Source organism: Anomalospiza imberbis, chromosome 27 (assembly GCF_031753505.1).
Source record: "Anomalospiza imberbis isolate Cuckoo-Finch-1a 21T00152 chromosome 27, ASM3175350v1, whole genome shotgun sequence".
Lineage (NCBI taxonomy): Eukaryota > Metazoa > Chordata > Aves > Passeriformes > Viduidae > Anomalospiza > Anomalospiza imberbis.
Window position 1 is genome coordinate 3,674,695 of NC_089707.1, and position 21,698 is coordinate 3,696,392.

Sequence of the window (21,698 nt, forward strand, 5' to 3'; positions counted from 1 at the left end):
AGCAGCTGAATTAAAGCCTCTGGTTCGTAGCAATATCAAATCTCATTTGATAGGCTCTGAGCAACAGTAAATCCCTGGTCCCCTGCCCTCCACCAGCCTCACTGCCCTGCAGTGTGTCCTCCTCCAAGGTTGCCTTCAGCTTCCAGCAATTAGGGCTTCTCCAGCATTTGGCTTGACAGGCTCTGGGCTCTGCTTCCAGCCTGACACACACAGAGGAATCCAATTCCTCTGCACCAGTGCTCTCCAACCTCTCCTAGGGGAACCCCAAGCCTCCCATGCCCAGGGAAGCCCCTTTACCCTCTGGTGTGATGAGCAGTGCTGGCCCAGCATCCAAGCAGGTTCCCTCAGTCATATTTCCCTGCACACTGTGCAGACTCAAGAACACAGCTTTTCTTTTTAAATTTTTTTTAAATTTATTATTTAAAGCTCAATCAAGGGTCACATCAACTTCTCTTTCTCCTGCAGCTCTGTGCTGGGAGCTCATGATGAGGGAGTTAATACACCCATGACCCCTAAATCCAGTTCTGAGTCACTGCTGCTGCAGGCTCTGCTCTCCCATCCTAGAGGCAAACAATCCAACTCCTTTATGTCCAGCTAAGCTACAGTGGCCTCACACAAAGCAACAAAGTCATTGTTATTGTACACCTGGGGAAAGCTTTTTCTTCCCCAAAACAGCACAAGGCAACCATGGTATGGTGGCATCTGGAGCAGCCAGCACAGGCACAGGGGACTGGGCTGTGCATTGCTGAGGGCTCTGTTTTACTAAAGCAGAGTGGAAAGGCTGAAGCTGGGTGTTGATGTGAGTCTGCACCAAAATTTTTGTCCTTTCTGGATTTCCAAGCTCCTGGAAAGAGGAGCCAGGTTCCCACCAAGCTGCTGTGTTGGGGTCAGGTCTGTGCACGTGAGTGGGTGTCCTGTGTTCATGCAAGTGTGCAGGGCTGGGATGAGATGATCTTCCAGGACCTTTCCAGCCCAGGGATTCTGTGATTATCCCCACTCCCACAGCAGCTCTGGCACTGGGAGTCCCTTCCCAGCTGCCCCTGCTGGCAGGGGGTGCAGGTTTGTTGGGGTCCAGGGCATCCCTCTGGCTGTCTCCAGACCCTGGCAGGGGGCTCAGAGACCTTGGCAGCAAGTCAAAAACACCTGTGACTTCGATTTTAGCCCGTGGGAAAAGCTGTCAATTTTGTATGAGGAATTACAAGTCACAAGGGTTTGAGTAGTGTGATATTTGAGTTAACACAGGGTGGAAAAGTAGAATTTTGGGATTTTTAGAATATAATTCAGCGGGTCAAGACAGAGGAATTTGGGCGTCTCCTAGCCTTTTTTTCCTTCTTCTTGCCCTCCATGGGCTGGTGTGATGGTGACACATTTCTATTGGTTCAAGGTAGAGATTCACAGTCTAACACAGGTGATAGGAATTGGTAATAAATTGCAAACATACACACATAATTTTGAGTAGATAATGTGGGAGCTGCCCAAGGCTCGAGGCAGAATGCTATGGTGGACTTGCTAGGCAGCGCTCTGCAGGTCAGAGAAAGAATAGATAAGAATAGATTTCTTCTTATAGATAAGAAGAAATAAACAACATTGAAAACACAATCAGACGCATTCCAGGCTCCTTCTTTGGCTGCTTGGGCTAATGGAACGAGGACTTTTACGATCTCGGGGTCACCCTGACCTTCTGAACCCCGAGACATCGACACAGGTTGAGGGTAAGAACGGTGGTTTTGCAGCAGGACAGAGGTGGGTGTTTGGTCAGGGCTGGGCTGTGCGGGGTGCTGAGCTGTGCCTGCCCCAGCACACACCCAGAGGCTGCTCCGTGTTCTCCACGCTGTGCCTGGTGCAGATGCTGAGCTGGGGAGGGAGGAAACGCAGCCCTGGGAAGGCAAAGAGAGGACTGGACAGGGGACACAGTGGGTGCTGCTCAGGTGGGTTTGCATTTCCCCCTGCAGCTGTGCCCAATCCCCGTTCCCATCTCACTTGCTGGAGATTTGAGGACTCGGCTGCACTGAGAGCACCCGGATGGTGCAGGGAGCTTTCCTGGAGAAAAGCCCAAACAAACCCCACACACAGACCTCCCCTGCCCAGGTAAAAGGTCTCAGCTGTCACAGGGGGCCCCAGACAATTTGTAGGTGCCACAAATAAAGTTGACAGCATTGACAGGGAACAACTCGAGGATATCACCCGCAGGGAGACCCCACCGGAGTTACAGGCATCAACTGTGCTGAAATTGTTCAATAAATTCCTGGGTTTAAGGCCAGGAGAGAGAGTTCAATCATGCTGGCTGACCTCATCCATCATAATTCCTCCCTTGCAGTGGGAACTGGGGAGATGGGGGTTATTAGAGATGTTTCAGAGTGGTACCTGGAGGTGACTGGACAGGAATGTGCTGCTCCGCCACCCGAAATGCATCTCCCTGCCTGAGTCAGCTCCTGTCTCACACATCTCTCACTAAATCAAAGGTCCCTCGTCCTCCCGGAGGGTAAAGCTGTGCTGTCATCTCAGCAGGGAGCTCTTCTCAGCACTCACTTGCAGGGATTTTCTCCTCGAGGTCCCTCTGCCAGCCCCGCTGATGAGTCAGGTGCGGTGGAGGGCCAGGGAGGTCTCACCCCACCAAATTCCCCATCCAGGAGGGGATTTGTCTTTCAGGTGGGTAACTGGGGTAGGACCACAAAGAGGATTAGAAGGATGGAACATCTCTCCTATGAAGAATGACTGAGAGAGTTGGGATTGTTCAGCCTGGAGAAGGGAAGGCTCTGGGGAAACCCTTCCAGGGCCTGAAGGGGCTCCAGGAGAGCTGGAGAGGGACTTTGGACAAGGGTTTGGAGAGGAACAGGACACAGGGAATGGCTTCCCACTGCCAGAGAGCGGGGTTAGGAGGGATATTGAGAGGGAATTCCTCCCTGTGAGGGTGGTGAGGGCCTGGCACAGGTTGCCCAGAGAAGCTGTGACTGCCCCATCGCTAGAAGTGTTCAGAAAATATCTCCTTAAACTGGAGTGAATTTCATGAGACTTTGCTTGATTTGCCTTTGCTTTATGTGGTGCTCGCAGGGCTGTGGCTGTCAAAAACGCCGTTGTTATTATTATTATTATTATTATTATTATTATTATTATTCACTCCTGCACGTGCACGCCTGCCACTGGCTCAGGTGTCTGTGGGTCGGAATAAATTACAGAAGAAATGTTGGGTTTCATTAAAGCCCTGCTTTCCTCTGGCACTGGGAGTTTCTCTGGTTAGAAGTCAAACTGCACACCAGCCACTTGCTAATTGCTCTTTGCAGAATCAAAGGCTTTAGCCAAAGGGATAAATATGTAAAACTGTCAGGAAGGAAACATTTTCTTCTTGAATTCCAAGCAAAAACTGAATGAATACGGATTTCTTTTGATAATAAGAGCAGCAGAAACAGATATCTGATCTCTGTGGCTAAAGGCTACTTGAAATAGAAGTGAAAGATTCGCTTATCAGGCCAGGATCATTCTGAGCAAGAGACTGAAATTACATTAGGAAAATCATACCTTTGTTTTTCTCCTATCATTGTCTTTTGTTGCTTTAGCCTCTTTTTTTCCAGGTAACTCTGTCACTGAGGTATTTGTTCAACCTCTGCTTTTTCGGACCTGTTAGATCATCTTGCCAAAAAGGGCCAGCACGGAGTGCTGATGAGACAGCAGCACCTGAGCATCTCAAACATTTGCATTTTGGGGGATTTGCGGGATGCCCTGCCCCAGCCACCCACCTCGTTGTCTTCCCTTGATTTCCCATTTTAGCCTTCTTTTCCCAGGCGAGCAGTGACCATTCCTCACTCCCCAGACCTTCGGACAGGGAGATGGAGGATGGAGTCACGCGTTGTTAACCCCCACTTTGCTGTGATTTATTGGGAGCAACGAGGCATGAGGACAGTGAGGGGAATGCTGTGGCTCCATCCCAGCTCGGGGCTGGTTAATAACCCGTTAGAAAGGGAAGGGAAGGGAAGGGAAGGGGGGGGCAGTACTTGCTGGGTGAAAAAGTAGAAGGACGTGGGGTTTTATTTATTTCATGCCTTGGTTCTTAACGAGGAAAAATATCTCTGTTTCAGATGGAGCAGCTTGGAAGTACAACATCTGCAACGTGCCAGGGGTGTTCAGCCTTGAGCAGAGGGGCCAGATCCTGCTCTCAGCTGTGGTTGCAGACTCTTGGGTGGATTTTGGGGTGAAACAACACCTTCCACCTCTGCCTAATAAAGGCAGAACTCCTGCATGTGCCCCCATATTTATGTATTCTTCCCTGGTTTCTGGCTCAGCTTTCATCATCTGATTTGCTTTTTACCCTAAGAATCAAGTTAGTTCACTGATTAAAAAAAAGAAAAAAAGTGATTACTAATTAAATAAATAAATAACAAGAATTAAAAAAAAAAAAAAACCCAACACACCTCTACTGGAAACTGCAGCTTTTTGCAAAACTGACTGTGAAATTTATGGAACGACAGCTAAATTGAATGAAATTAGGAAGAAAAGGGCCTGTCTATTTATGTGAAGAGTTTTCAGCGTTACCATAATTAATTATAACAAACATTTCACATCGCACATTAAATCTCCAGCTCCAAGACTCAGGCTGGTTCCTAACACTCCAGTTTGGGATGAGGGGCTGCCCTCTGAAGGCAACCTCACCTCACCCTCTCCAGCAGAACTCCAGTGCTGGTGTAACGTGGAGCAGAGTGGGGCCCTGCTGAGCATTGAAACAAAGCCACAAGTGCAGTAAAACCTCTTCTGTAGCTTAAAAATATATTAGGCAGGGTTTGTGTCAAGAAGTCAAAGCTGCCCCATGAGCTTGGAGGAGCAGCCAGGCTCCCCCAGCCAGGTGTGCCCGTGGAAATGCCCACCCAGGTGGGAAATAAAACCAGGGCTGTGGGAACCCAGCACATCCCTCTGGCTGCCCTGGCTGGCTCCAGACCCTGGCAGGGGGCTCAGAGACCTTGGCACCAAGTCAAAAACACCTGTGGCTTCCATTTTAGCCCATGGAAAAAGCTGCCAACTCTGTGTGAGGAATTACAAGCCACAAGGGTTTGAGTGGTGTGGTAGTTGAATTAACACAGGATGGAAAAGTGGAATTTTGGGGCTTTTTAGAATGGGGTTCAGGGTTACAAGATGGAGGGATTTGGGTGTGTCCTGACCTGCTTCTCCTTCTTGCCCTCCATGTGTTGCTGTGATGGTGACACTTTTCTGTTGGTTTAAGGTACAGACACACTGCCCAACAGAAATGACAGACATTGGCACGTTACTGTAACCATGGCACACGGAGTTTTGGTATAAAATGTGAACACCGCCCTGAGGGCAGACAGAATGCCATGGCCGACCTGCTGGACAGAGCTCAGCAGGGCAGAGAGAGAATGTTCTGGATAAGGGAAATAAACAACCTTGAGAAGCCGACCCTGCGCATCCAGACTCCTCCTTTGGCTGCTTGGGCTGGGAGACGAGGACTTTTACACTCTCGGGGTCACCTCGACACCCGAACCCCAAGACAGGGCAAGCTCCAAAATGCCTTGCACAGACTGTGGGCTTTAAGGAGTTAATGCTGGGCTCAGTTTTGCCCCACTGGTCCTTCCTGCTGCTGCCAGTGCTGGGTAGGTGAGATGGACGGGCGCTAATGACGCCAGCGCTGCTTGTTAGGAGTTAATTAACGACTGGTGCCTTCGGATCCGGATCCGGTGCCACCTGTGGCTCTTGGCTCTGCATAAAGGTTAATTCCCGAGCAAGAGCCTCCAAATCTTCCTGCTGGCTGCCCAGATTGGAAATGGGCTCGGGAAGGGCGGCAGGGATGCAGTGTGCAGGCAGGACAGAGGCAAACAGCGGGATGGGCTCTCCCCTCTCCCAGGCACAGCCCTACCCAAGGCACGAGGGTCTCCTCCAGCAGAGCTCGGCATAGTTCTGAGTCATTTTGGAGTCGTTTTGGGTTCCAGATGCATAATCCTGCCCTGTTGTGTCCTTGGAACCAGCTGTCCCCAGCCCCTGCCCCCGGCTCAGTCGCCCCCACAATTAAATTAAACACGATTAGAACCAAACCAAATGCAGCTACATGGTCACAGGTTCAAAAAAAAAGGGGTGTTGGGGGTGCCTGTGGTGCTCTGGTCACCCCACAGACACCCAGAGGAGGCACAGCATCCTGCATCCATGGCTCTGCTCCAAGACTTTCGTTCCACAGCTGATTTGTGGCTGCCTGTGGCCCTCAGCTCGCTGTGTCAGGAGGTAAATCATAACAAGTTTTTGTGCTTTCAGCAAAAATGAGAAAGGAAAGGAAGCTGGAATAATAATAAAAAGTCCTCCTGCCCCTCAGCAAGGCAATAAAGTGCTGTGGAGCCGTGAGTGCCTCCAGCTGCAGATCCATGAGGGGTGTGGAGGGTTCTGGATGCTCTGCAGCGCTGGGAGCAGGGTGGGACCCTGGGGTGGGTGGGTGTGGGACCCCCTGGTGCCACCCCTCACCACGGAGCAGTGCCAGGGGATCTGGAAGAGCCCTGGGTTTCAGTGCCATGGGCAGGGAGAAGGTTGGAGTGTCCCCTGCATTGCCTGGACTTGGGTGACGTGGAGATGTTTTATTTCCACGGCACTGAGTGATTCAGGTTTGGCTTCTGATACTCAGATAAATATTTTAATTTAATATGCATAACAGGCTAAATATTACAATCCACAGAGCTTGTCCAAACAATCTGCTTTAACCACTTGGAGAAAATGATTGTGCAGAGAGCCTGGAGGAGGATCCCAAATCTCCAGCTTTGTGCTCCAGTGATGACCACTGACAAAACCACTCAACGTCTACTGCAATTTTTAGCCCCTTCTGTGAAACCCAGGGGACAACAGGACAAACTGGGGACAGACAGAAAAGGCCCAGGGTTGGCACACGGTGCCCAGAGCAGCTGGGGCTGCCCCTGGATCCCTGGCAGTGCCCAAGGCCAGGCTGGACAGGGCTTGGAGCAGCCTGGGGCAGTGGAAGGTGTCCCTGCCATGGCAGGGGTGGCACTGGATGGGCTTTAATGTCCCTCCAGCCCAACCCATTCTGTGATTCTCTGATTTTTTTCACCATTTCCAGTGTTCCCCTGAGCAGCTCGTTGGCAGCAGAGGTGCTGGTGAAAAGAGCAGAGTTATTCCTCCTACATCCCATGTAGAATTCTTGATGCTGGACCAAGTCCCAGCATTGCAGATCCAAGGGGGTTGGATTATTAAAAAAAGAAAAATCTTGTTTTGGTGCAGGGTTTGGTTTGAAGCAATTTATGAATTCAACTGCCAGCCAAGGGTGCCCAGCTGGGACCTGTGGGAAAAAAGAAAAAGCAAGAAATACAGTTAGATTCCTCCCCAGACCAAAAACTACCTCAATATTTAAGTAAAAAAAAAAAAGCCAAGTTATGCCAACGCAGCTCCACTGAAAATTTTTACTTAATCTGCTGCCATGATTGAGCCAGATGGATAAAATTAAACCTACTGGGGAAGAGCCACACGTGCTTTTCTTCATTTGCAACCAATATATCAACTCAGCCTTCCTGCATGGATTATGAAACACAAATCTTCCTGCTTTCAGAGGGCAGAAATAAAGCAATAATGGCATAGAATTAATATAAATATTGGGGGAAATCATGTTTCCTGTCATTTAAAGAAGAAATCTTTATACAACAGAAAAGCTGGTAGGTCCATCACGGTGTTGCTGGGTAGAAAAAAATAAAATATCATTAGACAGGACCCAGGAATCATGAGACTGATGCAAAACCCTTCTATTTTTTAAAGCAGAGGTTAAATTGCACCCTTTGATACACGTCCCACGTGGTGTCAGAGCAGCAACAGGGCCTGTGAGGATTACTGGAAGGTAAATCCAAGGCTTGTGCTTCTTTCTGGAGAGCTGCAGGTTTGCTTTGGCACTTCAAATGCTGGGTTAAGTATGCATTTTGTGTGTTTGTAAATATAAATATGGATATATAATCTCTGCCCCTCCTTCCCATCCTTTTGGGGTTATGGAGACATCCCTGCCTCCTCCTTCCAGGCAGCAAATCCATTATGTAGATGGAGCTGCCTTTGACTCATCAGCCTGTACCTTTTATGCATTTTGGCAGAGAAACATCATTGACTCATGGCATAAATCAAATATTTCTCCCCATGAAGCTCCAGGCAGGCTGTGAACGCTTTCATTATGGTTTGGGGACACCCTGTCCTGGCCAACACGGCTTGGACCCAAATCCTTCCATCCTTATCCCTTGCATAAGCAGAGGGGAAGGTGGTGGGGGGCTCAAGCCAGCCCCAGGATGGGGAGTTGGGGACAGGGCTGTCCCCTTTCGAAGTGATTTCTGCAGCACTGGGACAAGGGGTGGAGGGACACAGGGAACGGCTTCCCACTGCCAGAGGAGATGGATTGGATTTTGGGAAGGAATTGTTCCCTGGGACCCTGCCCTGGCACAGGGTGCCCAGAGCAGCTGGGGCTGCCCTTGGATGTGTCCAAGGCCAGGCTGGAGCAGCCTGGCACAGTGGAAGGTGTCCCTGCCATGGCAGAGGTGGCATTGGGTGGGCTTTAATGTCTCTTCCAAACCAAACCAGTCTGGGATTCTGTGATAGCCAGGGATAATTTGCAGCCTGGGAGAGAGAGGAAGGGAAGGGAGGAAAGGAAGGAAAGGAAGGAAAGGAAGGAAAGGAAGGAAAGGAAGGAAAGGAAGGAAGGAAAGGAAGGAAAGGAAGGAAAGGAAGGAAAGGAAGGAAAGGAAGGAAAGGAGGAAGGAAGGAAGGAAGGAAGGAAGGAAGGAAGGAAGGAAGGAAGGAAGGAAGGAAGGAAGGAAGGAAGGAAGGAAGGAAGGAAGGAAGGAAGGAAGGAAGGAAGGAAGGAAGGAAGGAAGGAAGGACGAAGGAAATTCAGAAGGAAGGAAGTTCAGAAGGAAGGATGTTCAGAAGGAAGGAAGTTCAGAAGGAAAGAAGGAAGTTCAGAAGGAAGGAAGGAAGTTCAGAAGGAAGTTCAGAAGGAAGTTCAGAAGGAAGGAAGGAAGGAAGGAAGGAAGTTCAGAAGGAAGGATGTTCAGAAGGAAGGAAGTTCAGAAGGAAGTTCAGAAGGAAGTTCAGAAGGAAGGAAGGAAGTTCAGAAGGAAGTTCAGAAGGAAGTTCAGAAGGAAGGAAGGAAGGAAGTTAGGAAGGAAGGAAGGAAGTTCAGAAGGAAGGAAGGAAGTTCAGAAGGAAGGAAGGAAGTTCAGAAGGAAGTTCAGAAGGAAGGAAGTCCAGAAGGAAGGAAGTCCAGAAGGACGGAAGTCCAGAAGGAAGGAAGTCCGGAAGGAAGGAAGTCCGGAAGGAAGTCCGGAAGGAAGTCCGGAAGGAAGGAAGTCCGGAAGGAAGGAAGGAAGGAAGGAAGGAAGGAAGGAAGGAAGGAAGGAAGGAAGGAAGGAAGGAAGGAAGGAAGGAAGGAAGGAAGGACGAAGGAAGTTCAGAAGGAAGGAAGTTCAGAAGGAAGGAAGGAAGTTCAGAAGGAAGGAAGGAAGTTCAGAAGGAAATTCAGAAGGAAGTTCAGAAGGAAGGAAGTTCAGAAGGAAGGAAGGAAGGAAGTTCAGAAGGAAGGAAGTTCGGAAGTTCGGAAGGAAGTTCGGAAGGAAGTTCGGAAGGAAGTTCGGAAGTTCGGAAGGAAGTTCGGAAGGAAGGAAGGAAGTTCGGAAGTTCGGAAGGAAGTTCGGAAGGAAGTTCGGAAGGAAGGAAGGAAGGAAGGAAGGAAGGAAGGAAGGAAGGAAGGAAGGAAGGAAGGAAGGAAGGAAGGAAGGAAGGAAGGAAGGAAGGAAGGAAGGAAGGAAGGAAGGAAGGAAGGAAGGAAGGAAGGGAGGGAGGAAGGAAGGAAGGGAGGAAGGAAGGGAGGGAGGAAGGAAGGAAGGAAGGAAGGAAGGAAGGAAGGAAGGAAGGAAGGAAGGAAGGGAGGGAGGAAGGAAGGAAGGGAGGAAGGAAGGGAGGGAGGAAGGAAGGAAGGAAGGAAGGAAGGAAGGAAGGAAGGAAGGAAGGAAGGAAGGAAGGAAGGAAGGAAGGAAGGAAGGAAGGAAGGAAGGAAGGAAGGAAGGAAGGAAGGAAGGAAGGAAGGAAGGAAGGAAGGAAGGAAGGAAGGAGGAAGTTCAGAAGGAAGGAAGTTCAGAAGGAAGGAAGGAAGTTCAGAAGGAAGTTCAGAAGGAAGGAAGGAAGTTCAGAAGGAAGTTCAGAAGGAAGGAAGGAAGAAGGAAGTTCAGAAGGAAGGAAGTTCAGAAGGAAGGAAGGAAGTTCAGAAGGAAGTTCAGAAGGAAGTTCAGAAGGAAGGAAGGAAGGAAGTTCAGAAGGAAGGAAGGAAGGAAGGAAGGAAGGAGGGAAGGAAGGAAGGAAGTTCAGAAGGAAGTTCAGAAGGAAGTTCAGAAGGAAGGAAGGAAGGAAGGACGAAGGAAATTCAGAAGGAAGGAAGTTCAGAAGGAAGGATGTTCAGAAGGAAGGAAGTTCAGAAGGAAAGAAGGAAGTTCAGAAGGAAGGAAGGAAGTTCAGAAGGAAGTTCAGAAGGAAGTTCAGAAGGAAGGAAGGAAGTTCAGAAGGAAGTTCAGAAGGAAGTTCAGAAGGAAGGAAGGAAGGAAGTTCAGAAGGAAGGAAGGAAGGAAGGAAGGAGGGAAGGAAGGAAGGAAGTTCAGAAGGAAGTTCAGAAGGAAGTTCAGAAGGAAGGAAGGAAGTTCAGAAGGAAGGAAGTTCAGAAGGAAGGAAGTTCAGAAGGAAGGAAGGAAGTTCAGAAGGAAGTTCAGAAGGAAGGAAGGAAGGAAGGAAGTTCAGAAGGAAGGAAGGAAGGAAGGAAGGAAGGAAGTTCAGAAGGAAGGAAGGAAGTTCAGAAGGAAGTTCAGAAGGAAGGAAGGAAGTTCAGAAGGAAGGAAGTTCAGAAGGAAGGAAGGAAGGAAGGAAGGAAGGAAGGAAGGAAGTTCAGAAGGAAGGAAGGAAGGAAGGAAGGAAGGAAGGAAGTTCAGAAGGAAGTTCAGAAGGAAGTTCAGAAGGAAGGAAGGAAGTTCAGAAGGAAGTTCAGAAGGAAGGAAGGAAGGAAGGAAGGAAGGAAGTTAGGAAGGAAGGAAGGAAGTTCAGAAGGAAGGAAGGAAGTTCAGAAGGAAGGAAGGAAGTTCAGAAGGAAGTTCAGAAGGAAGGAAGTCCAGAAGGACGGAAGTCCAGAAGGAAGGAAGTCCGGAAGGAAGGAAGTCCGGAAGGAAGGAAGGAAGGAAGTCCGGAAGGAAGGAAGTCCGGAAGGAAGTCCGGAAGGAAGTCCGGAAGGAAGGAAGTCCGGAAGGAAGGAAGTCCGGAAGGAAGGAAGGAAGTCCGGAAGGAAGTCCGGAAGGAAGGAAGGAAGGAAGGAAGGAAGGAAGGAAGGAAGGAAGGAAGGAAGGAAGGAAGGAAGGAAGGAAGGGAGGGAGGGAGGGAGGAAGGAAGGAAGGAAGGACGAAGGAAGTTCAGAAGGAAGGAAGGAAGTTCAGAAGGAAGGAAGGAAGTTCAGAAGGAAGGAAGGAAGTTCAGAAGGAAGTTCAGAAGGAAGTTCAGAAGGAAGGAAGTTCAGAAGGAAGGAAGGAAGGAAGTTCAGAAGGAAGGAAGTTCAGAAGGAAGGAAGTTCGGAAGGAAGTTCGGAAGGAAGTTCGGAAGGAAGTTCAGAAGGAAGTTCGGAAGGAAGTTCAGAAGGAAGTTCGGAAGGAAGGAAGTTCGGAAGTTCGGAAGTTCGGAAGGAAGGAAGTTCGGAAGGAAGTTCGGAAGGAAGTTCGGAAGGAAGTTCGGAAGGAAGTTCGGAAGGAAGTTCGGAAGGAAGGAAGGAAGGAAGGAAGGAAGGAAGGAAGGAAGGAAGGAAGGAAGGAAGGAAGGAAGGAAGGAAGGAAGGAAGGAAGGAAGGAAGGAAGGAAGGAAGGAAGGAAGGAAGGAAGGAAGGAAGGAAGGAAGGAAGGAAGGAAAAGAAAAACTAGAAAAGCAGAACGCAGCTGAGATCAGGTTGTGGGGAAGCAGCACGGATCAAATCTGACTCTTTGGGGCTCTGAGGTCCCTCCCAACCCAACCCACTCTATGAATGTGTATTGGTGGGGTCTGCAGGTGAGTGGAACCCAGAGCCTCGTGTTCCACCACGTCACTGCCCCAGAACTGAGCCCACACGTCCCCTCCCCAGCCCTGCAGCCAGAAGGACCCAAGAACCACCATTAGAGGCTCCTTTAGGAACATTCCAGCCCAAGGCTCTAAAAGCAAGTTAGGGACTGGGGGAAAAAACGCAAATTAATTTAATAAGAGCTTAATTGGATTCTCCACAGCAGAGAAAGCTGCTGCTTCCCAGCAAATGTCCCCTGCAGCAGCTGATGAGGCCACATGCTCCCCCAGTTCCAACAGGGCTGCAGAAACTCAAGTCTGTCCTTGCATCTGGGCTTTTCCTTTCAGCCCCACGAGCCTGGCCCAGCCAATATCCACGGGGTGATGGTGCTGCAGTGGGAGCAGCCCCCAGTGAGGGGAAAACACTGGCACAGGATCCCAGGCACAAAAAGGGGATGAGTTTGTCCCTGAATACTTCACACAGCTCCAGGAAGTAGCTGTTTCTCGGGGGTCCGGGTGTCGAGGTGACCCCGAGAGTGTAAAAGTCCTCGTTTCCCAGCCCGAGCAGCCAAAGGAGGAGTCTGGAATGCGTAGGGTCAGCTTCTCAAGGTTGTTTATTTCCCTTATGTAGAATATTCTCTCTCTGCCCTGCTGAGCTCTGTCCAGCAGGTCGGCCATGGCATTCTGTCTGCCCTCAGGGCGGTGTTCACATTTTATACCAAAACTCCGTGTGCCACGTTTACAGTAACGTGCCAATATCTGTCATTTCTGTTGGGCAGTGTGTCTGTGCCTTAAACCAACAGAAAAGTGTCACCATCACAGCAACACATGGAGGGCAAGGAGAAGGAGAAGCAGGTCAGGACACGCCCAAATCCCTCCATCTTGTCCCCTGAACCCCATTCTAAAAAGCCCCAAAATTCCACTTTTCCACCCTGTGTTAACTCAACTACCACACTACTCAAACCCTTGTGGCTTGTAATTCCTCACACACAGTTGGCAGCTTTTTCCACGGGCTAAAATGGAAGCCACAGGTGTTTTTGACTTGGTACCAAGGTCTCTGAGCCCCCTGCCAGGGTCTGGAGCCAGCCAGGGCAGCCAGAGGGATGTGCTGGGTTCCCACAGCTGCTAACTGCAGCCAGGGCCCAAAGCTCCTCCACAGCAGGTGGGACCCCTCAGGCCAGCGGGGGTCCCCACTGCATCTCACTCCATTGAGGTGGAGTTTTCCATGAGGAGGACAAACCCAGCCTGATTGTAAGAAGAAATTTCGATGAAGATCCATGTGTGGAGTGCAGGTGTCCCTTCAGGTGGGATTTACTGTCACAGACCTCATCCCTGGGGCTCCTGGGCACTGTCAGCCTCCATCCATCCCTGACCACCCTCTCCCAACCAGCATGGCTTTGTTGTCCTTCCTCCCACTGACCCTGACCAGCTCCAAATAGAAGTTGCGTGGAGCAAAGCTGCATTAAATCAACGAGCCAACGTCCCTGCTGCTCAGATAAGCACAGCCACCAGGGTCTCTCTCTGCCTTTAGTCTTTAGCTGGAGGATTCTCAGAGCCAGGAAACCCAGGGAGACTCATTAGAGGGAGCAGCACTTGTGGCTGGGTTTGCAGAGTGTCTCTGCAGCCTCCTCCTCTGCAGGAAGCCCTGCCCTTGCTCTGATCTGGGATGCAGCATGCCGAGCCACGAGGCTTTCAGAAATAAAATGCCATTAAAATAGTTTTAATCAGAATTCCTCCAGCCAAGGCACAGCAGCCAGAGAACCCGCTGTCTTTGGCAGAAAGGAGAGTGGAGAAATTAAGTGATTTCAAAAAGCCTGACTGTATCTCACTCTGTGGAGGTGGACCTGGAGCTTTTCATGAGGAGGAGAAACCCAGCCGGATTGTAGGAACAAATTTAGATGAAGATACGAAGATCCAGCCGCAGCTCCTGCCTCTGATGGAGTTTTTCTCCTGGCAGTTTCTCCATGCCTCGACTTCCCCAGCAATCTAACAAGCTTTTGCTTCTCTTTTCTCCTCCCTTTCCTCCCTCTTCAGAGCCAAGGTTGTCCCAGGGTGTTTGCAGAGCCGCGTTTTGATCTCAGCTTCACGGCTGCAGTGAAAGCAAGGTGGAGAAATCAGGCTGGCAGGCAGGGAGCTGGCAGGAGCCCGTCAGAAATCAACCCCAGAGGCAACATCTTAAGGAGCAATCCTGATGTTTGTGGATTCCAGCTCCCCTTTGGCACGTGGGGAACGCTGTAGGACCAAGGGTTTATACTAAAAATTAGCTAACCCCGGATGTGAGAAGAAATGATGATGTTTGGTTTTAGATTAGAAGGTTGAAGGATAGTTTTATTAAAACTATATTACATTAATATATTATTTAATAGATATTATTTTATTTAATATATATTTATTTATTTATTTATTTATGGGGGTTTGTTTTGTTGAGCATTTGTGACACAGTTGGATTTGATTGGTTATTGAATTTAAACAATTTTTACTATAATTTAATTAATTACTTTATAATAATAATATAATAAAACAATAAAAGTATATAGTATTATTGTATATATTTACCATATAATATTATTTATTTATATATTATTATATTTATTATAATATATAATAGTATATTATAATTATTTAATATAACACTATATTATCTATTATATTATAATAATATATAATAATTTTAATACTAAATTTTACATGGGGAAAACAAAGGAGTAGAGATAAAGATTGCTTTCTCTTCTTCTCTCTGTGTTTGGTTTTTTTTCAGAGACAGAATTATGTCTCTCTTTCCAGAGAATTTGAATGCCACAAGAGTTGGATCCAACAGCAGTGGGGTGCATCAAAAACTCTGTTTCACCCAAAATGTGGCTCAGCTTCACACACAACGAGGGACATTTTAAAATTACATTTTTAAAAGTGTTTTTTTTTTTAACTACACTCTGTCTGAGAGTAGTTCATTTTTCCAGAGCCTGAGATTCTGATTTTATTAGGGCAAGTTTTAACCTTCTGCCCACAAGAGCCAAACCCACCACGCTCAGAGCAACCCACCCATGGTGGCCCTGGGCAGGTGGCAGGAGGGGGTGAGGGGTCCCTGAAAATCATTCAAATGCCTGGAGAAATATTTGGGAGTGGAGACCTGGAGTGCACGGCAGCCCAAGCATGAGTGCATCCACTTCAAAAAGCAAACAGATGGTTTATAGCCCAGAGAAACAGGAAAGCAGTGAGTGGATGTGCAGGGAAAAGCCAACAAAAGCCAGACGTTCAGGATTGCTTGAATAACTTTAAAATACACTTTTAATGCATAAATTGCTATGAATTGGGGTTTTCCCCCTCTATTTCAGCATGTGAAGGCTCTGCCTATTTCCACCCCAAATGGAGGAGCAGGCTACCCCACTATCTTTTCTAGGGAAAGTTAGGGTCCAGCTCTTATTGTCCTGCAAAAAAATCCCTTCCCCTCACACACCTGGAGGCTGCCAGAGCCCAGTCCTCCCAGTTGCCATCCCCAAACCCCAGTGCCAACCACCAGTGCAGTGCTTTGCTGGACAGGCATCATCCCCAGGAGGTTCCTGTCCATGGAGACGTCACAGCCCCAGATTTAATTAAAATAAAATATCCCACGCCAACAGGAGCCTCGTTGTCTTTCAGGGTTGTCTTGATAATTATAAAATAAATTGCATTTCTATTGCTCCTTTCATCCCTGGATCTCCATGTGTTTTACAAGCGTTAATTAATTTAGCTTTCAAATAGCCCTTCCCTCTGATGCCACATAAAAATTTAATAAACAGGTACTGGGAGAGGCAGGGACCTGCTCTGGGACATAAGGACGGCCAGTGGCCAGCACAGAGGGAAAGCCCCAAATCCTAGAACTTGTAAGAAATGGGAGTGTCAAAAAAGAGGGAAAATGCTGTGAATTAGGGATCTGATCCTCCAATTTCCCTTTGGGACCCCAGAGCCCCCCGTGGCTCTGTGCCAGTGTGGGAATTGCTGCCAGGGAAAGGAAAACCCAGGGTGGGAGTGTCAGGAGCTGGTAAGGCACATGACATATTGATGGAATTAGAACACATTTAGGGAAATCTACAAATAGGTTTTTTCCTCTTTTTTTTTTTCTTTGCCTTTTTTTTTCTTCTGTTTCCCTTTTTTTTTTTTTTTTTTTAGCTTTAAAGAATAACACTGACTGTCTCAAGCTGTGGTAATGCATTCAGGCAACACAACTGAGTCAGAGCTAATTGAATTTAAAAGCAGGTATTACATCTGTGCCTTCGGAGTGAGTACATCCTGAAAATCACTTCAGTGATGAAGTGTTTTACCCAACTACTACTTAATCTTTTTACATAGAAAGCAGAATTAACCCCGCTGTGCAGCCTTCATTAAGGAAACCAAATGAAGTTACCTGGTGAGATTCAAATGTGCTCCAAGTGGTGAAACTTCAGCTGAAGTTTCTTAAATCTGGAGGGACTTTTCTTTCTTTTCTCTCTCTTTTTTTTTGTTTTTTTTTTTTTTTTTTGGCTAAAAATCCTACAAAGTGGTTTAAACCAGGTCAGTTATCTGGGTCTTGTTTCACTTTCAGTCATTAAATCTGAGAGGAAATAAGCACACCAGGCCCTGTGTATAAATGTGACCTGGAGAAATGGGTCAGCTTCCAGCCCCCTGTCCCTGGAACCATCCCTGCCTGCCCTCTTTTCCCCATTCCCACCCTGTCCAGACTCTCTCCAGGAGGATAAAATAAATAAAGGAGAATGAAGCCTTGAAGAATGCTCCAGAAATAATCCAAGCCCCCTCTGCAGCAGCACTGAGCGTCACCCAGAGCCTCCTGCTCCCCCTGGGAAACAGGACAGGGCAGCAGCCCTAAAGCACCAAGACATGGATCCTTTGTGGGCAGAGAAAAAACCCACAGCTCTTTGTATAGAGACAGAGTCATAAAATGGTTTGGAAGGATATTAAAGATCATCTAGTTCCAACCTCCTATATATACATACACATATATATTTGTGTGTGTGTGTGTGTGTGTGTGTGTGTGTAATATTTATATTTATATTTATATTTATTATTTATATTTATATTTATATTTATAACATATAATATATAATATATTATATATATATAATACATATATAATATATTAAAACTATATTATATGTCATATATAATATATAATGTATAATGTATAATATATTATATATATAATATATATTATATATATAATATAATATATATAATATTATATATATATAATTATATATATACCCATGTAATAGATTTATACACACACTTACATGTATATATTCAAGTATATATACATATATACATACATATATATATATATATACTTATATAGGTATTTTTACTTTACATTCTATTACTTTTTACACTTGGTGTATTACTTTATGCATATATTTATATATATATATATATATATATTTATATATCACACATATATATATCCCTTGATATACTCGGTCTGTTACTTTACTCCAAGCAAAAGCCCCAAGCACTGAACTGAGCTCAGGGCTCATTGCACCCACCTTGCTCCCATCCTTGGGCTGCTGCAGGGTCCTGGGGGAGGAGGCAGATTCTCCTTCTCTGGGCCAGAAAAAGAGCAGGAAAAGCAGCCCAAAGAACCATCTGTGAAGCTATTCCAGCAAACCAACATTTTTGGCTGGCTGTATTTATCCATCAGTTCCCAAGGCAGCCACGAGGGAGCTGGGAAAGCTGTGGGGATCCCCTCGATGCTTCATGAATTTCAAGCGCAGACAATTGATTTACATCGGCAGGAATTTGCATGGGGAGAAAAAAAAAAAACTGGGAAAAAAAATGACTAAAAAATGAGCTCTTCACCATTCATTAATTTTCTCTAAAATTCATTCATCCAATTAGGCAGCTGAAATGGCGCATTGTAATTTAGATACCCTGTGACACACCATGACTGTTGATGGTTCCTGATTCAAAGGGAACAGAAATGGAATCAATCTCAGGCTATGGGCTCTTCAAAACCTAATTTCCTTCTAGTTCTGAACCAGGAAATCATCCAGAGAAATCAGGAGAGGTTCAAATTTAGGTTGGGCATCAAGGAATGAAGGAGGTTCTTTGCTCACAGCTCTAAATTTGGGGGAATTTTTCCTTTATGAAACATCTCATCACTTATTATTGATGGATCTGGAACAGGGGCACCCACCCTTGTGTGTCCACCCCAGAGAGAATCTCCTACAGCACCACCTAACTGGGGGTTCATTTTCAACCTCTGCATCTTCATGAGCAGCAAGAGGGTTTTTTTTTTGGAAGGCAAAAGCCAGGACAGGAGGTTTGTGCTGCAGAGGACAGGGTTTAACTGCAATAAACAGGGGGATTTTATGTTGCCTCTTTGCCATTAAGAGTCTCTGCAGTTTGCTGACCGAAGTGGAAGGGGTCGTTTTCAGGGTGATAAAGCAGCGCCCTGGGGATGTTCCCAGCCAGGTCTTCCCACTCCATGTGGTTTGACCCATTTTGCAGAGAAGGACAGTGAAGCACTGAGTATGTTCAAGCTTTTCAAGGTAGTTTTCAAGTTGAATAAAGTTGCAATTCCAGAAAAGAAATCTCACTGAGGTCCTAAAACGTGTGGAAATGATGTTTTCCCCCCCCCGTTTCTCTTCCTGACCTCACTGGGAGTAAGGACACTCTATCCACTTGTCCACAAAATGCACTTAAGTGTCCCCATTTAACACAGCTGAAGAGGGAAATTTGGGGCCAGGCTGTCATTTGGAGACTTTCCACAAATCTTCCCAATCACAGGCTGTGGAAGAGAGCTGAGGACTTCACATTCCCCCAAGGCTCACAAATCCCCAGGGCTGGGCACAGGGTCCTGTCCCCCTGCAGGAGCACAGAGCAGCAAGAACACAGCAATAAATATTCCAGGCAGCTGGTTCCCTCCTGTGAGTGAATATGGAGATATATATAGAGACGTGCTTGGAGAGTTATGGGCAACTCATCATCATAACATGTGAGCACTTATTGAGTTTCCCAGGATTTAGGGTGAGATCCAGAGATGCACTTTAGGTGCTGTAGCTTAGGTAATGAGATGCCTAAAATAGGTTCTGGGAGGCTCAAGGACACGTTTCCAGGGTTTGATGCAGAGACCAGGGCTCTCCATGAGGGAAGTCTCTTTTCCTTGGCTGCATCGGAGGATTTTCCTGATGTTCCTCTGAAACCTTGGGGCTTTTAATCCGGGATTTAAATCCACATCCTCATCTTTAGTCCAACACCTTGGCTCCCAACACACACAGTGCCAAAACCTGGATACAACCCATGATTTGGGGAGTCACAGAAGCTTTTTTTTCCCCCACTATCACTTGTAAAATCACGGAATGGTTTCACAGAATTCACAGAATTCACAGAATTCACAGAATTTACAGAATTCACAGAATCACTGGGTTGGAAGAGACCTTAAATATCATCAAGTCCAACCCAGCCCCAACACCTCAACTGAACCCTGGCACCCAGTGCCACATCCAGGCTTTGTTAAACACACCCAGGGCTGGTGACTCCACCACCTCCCCGGGCAGCCATTCCAGAGCTTTATCACCCTTTCTGTAAAAAACTTCTTCCTAATATCCAATCTGTATTTCCCTTGAAATTTGGGTTGGGCGGGATCTTAAAACAACCCAGTGCCACCCTTGCCATGGCAGGGACGCCTTCCACTGTCCCAGGCTGCTTCAAGCCCTTTCTAGCCTGGCCTCAGATCTCCAGAACTGCCTGCTCCTGGAGGAGCAGGGGACCCAAACCTCCCCAAGCAACTCTGCACCCTGAAGGATTGCTCCACTGCCAGGAGAAGCACCTGCCTTTTTTTTTATTCCTCAAAAAAGAATTAAACCACAGAAACACAGAGTTAAGATCTGGAGGCAAAAAGGAAACTCCTGGTGCCAGGTCCTGTCGGCACTGGGGAAAAAAAAAAAGGTCCCCAGTCCCCAAAAGCCTCCCAGAAAAAAAAAAACAGGAAGAAGTAAATAAATTTCACTGAGCCTTTTGAAATGGTTTAATTGCCTTTGTGCTCTAATTGCTCCTGGTTTTACAGCCTCATTTCTTGTCATAAAATTAGTCCCACTTTTTATGCTTTTTCCTTTTCTACTGGTCTGTGATTATTATTTTTTAATTGCTTTGGTGTGTTGATCTCTCCCACGTCTCCCCCGGGAAGGGGAAGAGGGACCTAATTCTGCGGCTGTCGCCTGCATGGAGGATGCTGCAGCTGCTGAGAGGAGATGGACGCTCACATTTTGGGGTGAATATTAACACTAACCCTCCCAAACTGTCACAAATACCCGAGAGCAGGGCTGGGCACAGGGACTCTGCATCCAAGCAGGGGAGGAAGCAGTGCTTAGGAGCACAGCGACTTCTGGCAGGGTTTTACTGGGGAAGGATTTCTTGCTACAAACCACAACCATCAGGAACACAATGAAAGCATAGGAAGGAACCAAAGCACCTGAAAAAGGTGAAAACTGTGTCATCTGTAACCCGTTTAATAAGCATCCTATTTCAGCCAGCAGCAAGGCGTCCTCCCAGCACAGCATCTCTGTTTGTCTGGGGTTGATGTACAGCTGCAATAGGAAGCCAGGCGTGAAGTTTATTAAGGCTGGGTAATTTCTATCAGTTCTGTGTACTATTGATTCCATCTCTACTGCTATCTTGCCCCGTCTGGACCCAAAAAGTGATTTAAAAACAAGAAAAAAAAAAGGCATATAATTCTTTAAAAATTGCAAGTTGTGGGACGTTGCCATTTTGGATGCATTAGCAGCATGCTGCAGAGGAATGTGTCTGAGACACAAATCTAATTAAGGGGACTTTGATGATGTTGAGACTAAAAATGAGGGAGTACTTTGAGCTGAACCAAAACACGAAGTTGAATCTGAACTTAGCTCCACAAATTTCTGTCTCAGGGGTGAAGGAAAATTGGATTTGCTTTGGCTTTCAGCCAGCCTTGCTTCATCCTGAACTAGCTCTCCACTGTCCAACCTCTCCCACGTCCTTGGAGTTACTCCCAGTTTGTGGCATAAGCAAGAGTGAGCTCAGAGGAGCAGCTCTTCCCACCGTGATGCTCAGGGCTGGCACGGGTCCACCTCGGTGCAAGTCCTGTAGTGTCAGAAATGCAGATCCTCAATGCAGAACAGCAAACCTTGAAGCCTCCTCCGGGGCTCCAAGGGGTTGCCCACATCTCCAGCCCAGCCCAGAGCTTCCCTGCTGCTCCTCTGTGAAATGAAGCCACAGCAGGAAGGAGCCGTGTCCCACACACATCCCAGTCCCACCCCAAGAGCAGCATTCCCAAGTGGACCAAGCTTTGTCTTGTCAGAGTCCAGGACATCTCCCTGGCTGCCCTGGCTGGCTCCAGAACCTGGCAGGGGGCTCGGAGACCTTGGCACCAAGTCAAAAACACCTGTGGCTTCCATTTTAGCCCGTGGAAAAAGCTGCCAGCTCTGTGTGAGGAATAACAAGCCACAAGGGTTTGAGTAGTGTGGTAGTTGAATTAACACAGGGTGGAAAAGTGGAATTTTGGGGCTTTTTAGAATGGGGTTCAGGGGACAAGATGGAGGGATTGGGCGTCTCTTAGCCTTCTTCTCCTTCTCCTTGCCCTCCATGTGTTGCTGTGATGGTGACACTTTTCTGTTGGTTTAAGGCACAGACACACTGCCCAACAGAAATGACAGACATTGGCACGTTACTGT